This window comes from Grammomys surdaster, unplaced genomic scaffold, assembly GCF_004785775.1.
Source record: "Grammomys surdaster isolate TR1022 unplaced genomic scaffold, NIH_TR_1.0 123992, whole genome shotgun sequence".
Lineage (NCBI taxonomy): Eukaryota > Metazoa > Chordata > Mammalia > Rodentia > Muridae > Grammomys > Grammomys surdaster.
This window is the reverse complement of record NW_021619110.1, coordinates 1-6,733: the sequence shown is the minus strand read 5'-3', so window position 1 is coordinate 6,733 and position 6,733 is coordinate 1. Positions and strand designations below refer to the sequence as shown.

Sequence of the window (6,733 nt, the reverse complement as noted above, 5' to 3'; positions counted from 1 at the left end):
TCCATGCTCTTCTAACATGATATGGCTAATTTCCATGAGTCAATGACATTCATCTTTTTCAAACTGCACGTATCCATCAATATAATTACAATAGTGAGTCTACCTGAACCTATTTCGTCCACTCACAACATATGCTTGCTGTACTGTAGACAAGAAGTATGTGTATAAATGGTTGTAGAATGAAGACCATTATATTGTGTCAGAGGTAAAAGGTAATATGTGTTTTCATTGTGCACTATTTGAAGTTCTTCCATGACACTGGAAATCTCAGTTTATCTGGGATAATGATCTCTAAGCCACTAAGCAGTGAGGTCTGTATCCATTGAACATGTGAAACTGGAATCACCAGAGATTATCCAGGTAGCACCAATTTAAAAACTGTTAAGGAATATTCCAGACACATAACTTTAAATTGCTTGGTGTGAGCTTCAACATTCCTGATGCAGCAATTGACAGAAATTACCTATGATCATTTGATAGAAAGGGCCTCCACTGCTTCTACTAATGATGAGGTCCTGTTTCAACAAATTGCAATACTGAGAACAATGTAAGTGTATCACTGAGTAGATTCTCACAAGTTGAACAATTTCTTTATTTTTCTAATCAAGAAACATATGTGGTGATATAGATTTGTTCACTGTAATCTTTGATTGTTTCTTAGATAATAATTATCAGAGCCTTCTTGAATTTAGATAAAATATTCTGGTGTAATCCATCAAAGATTTTTCTCATCTTATTTCTTTTTTTTTTTTATTGGATGATTTATTTACATTTCCTATGTTGTCCCCTTACCCCATCCCCCACCACCCCCTCGGAACCTCCAATCCCCTCGCCCCTCCTCCTTCTTCTCTGTGGATGTAACCTCTATCTACACCCCCCCACTCCCACCTCCCCACCCTCAAAATTCCCACCCCCTGGGGCATCCAGCCTTCATGAGGTCAAGGTTCTCTTCTTCCACCTATGCCCAGCAGGGCCCTCCACTTTTACATATTCAGCTGAAGCCCTGGATCCCCCCCTAAGTGCTCCCAGGCTGGTGGTTTAGACCCTGGGAGCTGTGGTTGGTTGGTATTGTTGCTCTCCTCATAGTGCTGTAAATCCTTTCAGCTCCTTCAGTCTTCACTCTAACTCCTCTATTGAGAACCCCATGATCAGTTGAATGGCTAGTTGTGAGCATCTGCCTCTGAATATGTCTGACTCTTGAAGGCCTCTGAGGAGATATCCATATCAGGCTCTTATCAGCATGCACTTCCTGTCTTCCACATCAGCATCTACCTTTGGTGATTGCACATGGGATAGATACTCAGGTGGAGTGGTCTTGAGACGGCCCCTCCTTCAGTTTCTGTCCCTCACTTTTTCTCCATATTTGCTCCCTTGAGTATTTTGTTGCTCCTTCTAAGAAGGACCGAATCACCCTCACTTGGTCTTCCTTCTTTATGGGCTTCATGTGGCCTGTGAGTTGCATCTTGGGCATTTCAAGGTTCTAGGCTAATATCCAATAATCAGTGAGTGAATACCATGTGTGTTCTTTTGTGATTGGCTTACCTCACTCAGGATGATAATTTCTAGTTCCATCCATTTACCTAGGAACCTCTCGAATTCATTGTTTTTAATAGCTGAGTAATACTCCATTGTGTAAATATACCACATTTTTTGAATCCATTCCTCAGTTGAAGGACATCTGGGTTCTTTCCAGCTCCTGGCTATTATAAATAAGGCTGCTGTGAACATAGTTGAGCATATGTCCTTATTATATGTTCAAGCATCTTCTGGGTATATGCCTAGGAGTGGTATAGCTGGATCCTTGGGTAATGCTATGTCCAATTTTCTGAGGAACCTCCAGACTGATTTGCAAAGTGGTTGCACCATCTTGCAGTCCCACCAACAATGGAGGAGTGTTCCTCTTTCTCCACACCCTCGCCAGCATCTACTATCACCTGAGTTTTTAATCTTAGCCATTCTGACTGGTGTGAGATGGAATCTCAGGGTTGTTTTGATTTGCATTTCCCTGACGACTAAGGATGCTGAACATTTCTTTAGATGCTTCTCAGCCATTCGAGTTTCTTCCGTTGAAAATTTTTTGTTAAGCTCTATACCCCATTTTTTAATAGGGTAATTTGGTTGTCTGGAGTCTAATTTCTTGAGTTCTTTGTATATATTGGATATTAGCCCTCTATCAGATGAAGGATTGGTAAAGATCTTTTCCCAATTTGTTGGTTGTCGTTTTGTCCTATTGACAGTGTCCTTTGCCTTACAGAAACTTTGCAATTTTATGAAGTCCCATTTGTCAATTCTCGATCTTAGAGCATATGCCATTGGAGTTCTGTTCAGGAACTTTTCCCCTGTGCCCAAGTATTCGAGGGTCTTCCCCACCTTCTCTTCTATTAGTTTCAGTGTATCTGGTTTTATGTGGAGGTCCTTTATCCACATAGACTTGAGCTTTGTACAAGTGGATAAGAATGGATCAATTTTCATTCTTCTACATGTTGTCCTCCAGTTGAACCAGCACCATTTGTTGAAAATGCTGTCCTTTTTCCACTGGACAGTTTTAGCTCCTTTGTCAAAGATCAAGTGACCATAAGTGTGTGGGTTCATTTCTGGGTCTTCAATTCTATTCCATTGATCTTCCTGCCTGTCTCTGTACCAATACCAGGTAGTTTTTATCACTATTGCTCTGTAGTACAGCTTGAGGTCAGTGATGGTGATTCCTCCAGAAGTTCTTTTATTGTTGAGAATAGTTTTCGCTATCCTGGGTTTTTTGTCATTCCATATGAATTTGAGAATTTCCTTTTCTAACTCTGTGAAGAATTGAGTTGGGATTTTAATGGGGATTGCATTGAATCTGTAGATTGCTTTTGGCAAGATGGCCATTTTTATTATATTAATCCTGCCAATCCATGAGCATGGGAGATCTTTCCATCTTCTGAGATCTTCTTCAATTTCTTTCTTCAGAGACTTGAAGTTCTTGTCATAGAGGTCTTTCACTTGCTTGGTTAGATTCACACCAAGGTATTTTATATTATTTGCAACTATTGTGAAGGGTGTCATTTCCCTAATTTCTTTTTCAGTCTGTTTATCTTTCATGTAGAGGAAGGCTACTGATTTGTTTGAGTTGATTTCTCATCTTATTTCAAATATGCTTCCAAATGTATTTCCAGAAAGTTTGGATTTATATACTGTGCATGAGCATGTATCTCATCTACTTCACAAAAGATATTCCTTTAAAGGTTTACAGATCATGATATTTGTATGAATGGAATTACACATGAATTTAAGATGAAGACAATACCTTAATAGTGTTTGTGTTTTTGTTCAGAGTGTATATTCTGATACCTGTAAGATGTTAGCATTCTCGAAATGATTTAGAAAAATAATGAAAATCAAAGCATAGAGTCTGAATGGTTATCCCTAAAAACTATGAAGCCATGTTTTCATTTACTTCTTGATAGACTTTTATCTCATACTCCCTTGAAATCAAGTGAGAGCAGACTTATTGCTGAGGCTCTGAAAGACTCTACATGTTTTCTGTTTCAAGTTTTTTAAGTTAACCTAGTACTACTATGACAATAAGCCAGGTATATTGCACAGAATCTACCCTATTTTAGTTATCACCAATCATTATCACTAATTCAGTGTTTCTAACTTTTGTAATGCTAACCACTGACACACAATTTTAATTATTCAAATATGAACAGATGAACCTGGAGTCAAATGAATGATTTCTCAGTTCTAAGACCATTAGAAATATGTGTCTCTTGATGTTCTTAGGCATCACCAGTTAAAGAGTCATTCCAACTCCAAAGAGGTTGTTACTAACCTGTTGATAACCATTACTATAACATTTATATTACAGATTTGCAGAAAATATTCATGACTTCAGCATGTTTTATGAAAGACATTTGTTGGGAAGATGCAACATATATTCGTCTAAGTAACCCAAGTGTAAACTGAAAATAACCAAGTCAAACTTGTTGAATCATTCAGCTTTATTAACAGGACAAATGGGATGGAGTTGTTGGGCACAAAGGACTTATAGTCAGTATTTATCCCGAAACATAAAACTAGCAATTGATAACAATTACGAACAGTGGATACTTGAAATGGACTTCACATCTGTAGGTATAATATAGAATAAAGAACATGTAGTCCCGGTGGCTCAGTTTCCAAAACACTGTTTTAAGTACATCTTGCCTGAATTTGAATATAATAAACAGAATGCTGCCAGTTTTATTGCATATTTTGAGGGCTATTGTACACACCTTAATTATTTTGTCTTTGGAATGCATTATTTCTCTATCCTTGAAAGTGTTATACAACACTATATTCTTCTGGATTCCACACTCCCCTTCATCTTATAATATTTGAGGGTAAAGAAGGAAACGTTTAATGAAAACTATCCTACATTGTAACATTTTCAGGAATTCACTAAGCATAAATAGTTGACATTACCTATGATTTGAACATTGCATGAAGGATTCACAAGTTTTCCATAATTGTACTCATTCTCTAGTGTGGAGCCTCAAATGTTACAAAGAATACACCCTGGATAGAACATATGCCCCATTTTTCCCAACAGAAAAACTTTCCCCACTAAAAAATTTTAGATGTTTCCTCTGACCTGAAATGAAGTCAAAGATATTTTCACATGTATTACATGTGTTAATATTCTCACCAGTATGAATTCTCAGTTACACTCTAACAGATAAGCCAAAAGTAAAAGATTTATACTTTAAATACATTTGAAAGTTTTCCTCCATTAAGTATTCTCTAATAAATTTTAAGATGCTATTTCTTGGTAGAGGGTTGTCTCATTTACTTCATTCATAAAGTTTCTATACTGTATGAAATCTCTGATAATTTCACAGACTGACATTGTGGGTAATGCATTTGCCACATACACAAAATTTGTAAGGTTTATCTCATGTATGAATTCTCTGATGCCTTCTCACATTAAATATATGGGTAAATTATTTGTCACATTCAGTGCATTTGTAAGGTTTCTCTCCTGTATGAATTCTTTGATGACTAGTAAGATAAGATCGTGAGGCAAAGCATTTGTTACATTCACTACATTTGTAAGGTTTCTCTCCAGAATGAATTCTCTGATGCCTTCTCAGACTGTCTTTATTAGTAAAGCATTTGCCACAATCACTACATTTGTAAGGTTTCTCTCCTGAATGAATTCTCTGATGCCTTCTCCGATTGTCTTTTTTTAGTAAAGCATTTGCCACAATCACTACATTTGTAAGGTTTTTCTCCTGTATGAATTCTCTGATGAACACTAAGACTCGATGGTTGGGCAAAGCATTTGTCACATTGAGTGCATTTGTAAGGTTTCTCTCCTGTATGAATTCTTTGATGACTAGTAAAATAAGATCGTCTGGCAAAGCATTTGTTACATTCACTACATTTGTAAGGTTTCTCTCCAGAATGAATTCTCTGATGAATTCTCAGACTGTCCTTTTTAGTAAAGCATTTGTCACATTCACTACATTTGTAAGGTTTCTCTCCTGAATGAGTTCTCTGATGCCTTCTCAGACTTTCTTTTTCAGTAAAACATTTGCCACAATCACTACATTTGAAAGGTTTTTCTCCTGTATGAATTCTCTGATGAACACGAAGACTCGATGGTTGGGCAAAGCATTTGTCACATTGAGTGCATTTGTAAGGTTTCTCTCCTGTATGAATTCTTTGATGACTAGTAAGATAAGATCGTATGGCAAAGCCTTTGTCACATTCATTACATTTGTAAGGTTTCTTTCCTGAATGAATTATCTGATGACTTCTCAGACTGCCTTTTTTAGTAAAGCATTTGTCACATTCACTACATTTGTAAGGTTTGTCTCCTGAACAAGGTCTCTGATGATTTCTCAGACTGTCTTTTTCAGTAAAGCATTTGTCACATTCATTGCACTTGTAAGGTTTCTCTCCTGAATGAATTATCTGATGCCTTTTCAGACTGCCTTTTTCAGTAAAGCATTTGTCACATTCACTACATTTGTAACGTTTGTCTCCTGAGTGAAGTCTCTGATGATTTCTTAGACTAACTGTGTAGGTAAAGCATTTGTCACACCCACTACATTTGTAAGGTTTCTCTCCAGAATGAATTCTCTGATGAATTCTCAGACTGTCTTTTTTAGTAAAGCATTTGTCACATTCACTACATTTGTAAGGTTTCTTTCCTGTATGAATTCTCTGATGAATTCTCAGAATGCCTTGTACAGTAAAGCATTTTTCACACTCAGTACACTTATAAGGTTTCTCTCCAGTATGATATCGCTGATGCATACTAAGTTGGCCTTTTGTGGCAAAGCGTTTGTCACAGTCACAGCATCTGTGAGGTTTCTCTCCTGTATGAGTTCTCTGATGGATGCTAAGATTGAATTTTTGTGTACAACATTTTTCACATTCACTACATTTGTGTGGTTTCTTTCCTGGATAAACGCTCTGCTGACTTTGAAGATTGTCTCTCTGGGTAAAGCATTTGTCAGATTCACTACATTTGTAAGGATTTACTCCACTATTATTTTGTTTCACCAATGGTTTACGTTTAGAGATAAAAATCTTATGAAATTTTGTATTTCTATTGTGTTCTTTTCTTTCTATGTGGATTCCTTGATTAAGACTAATGATTGAACACACATTTAAACTGTTTGCACATTCTTTATACTTACAAACTTCTTCAGTGCTCCCAGTTTTAGGTCTTCTTAGATTTGGGAATTGAAGAGAAGCATTT

General features: G+C 36.8%; 1 pseudogene; it reads right to left on the bottom strand.

The window, feature by feature from the left end:
- Window positions 1–4,856: 4,856 nt before the first annotated feature.
- Window positions 4,857–6,726, bottom strand: LOC114636429 (annotated as a pseudogene).
- Between the last annotated feature and the right edge of the window lie 7 nt (window positions 6,727–6,733).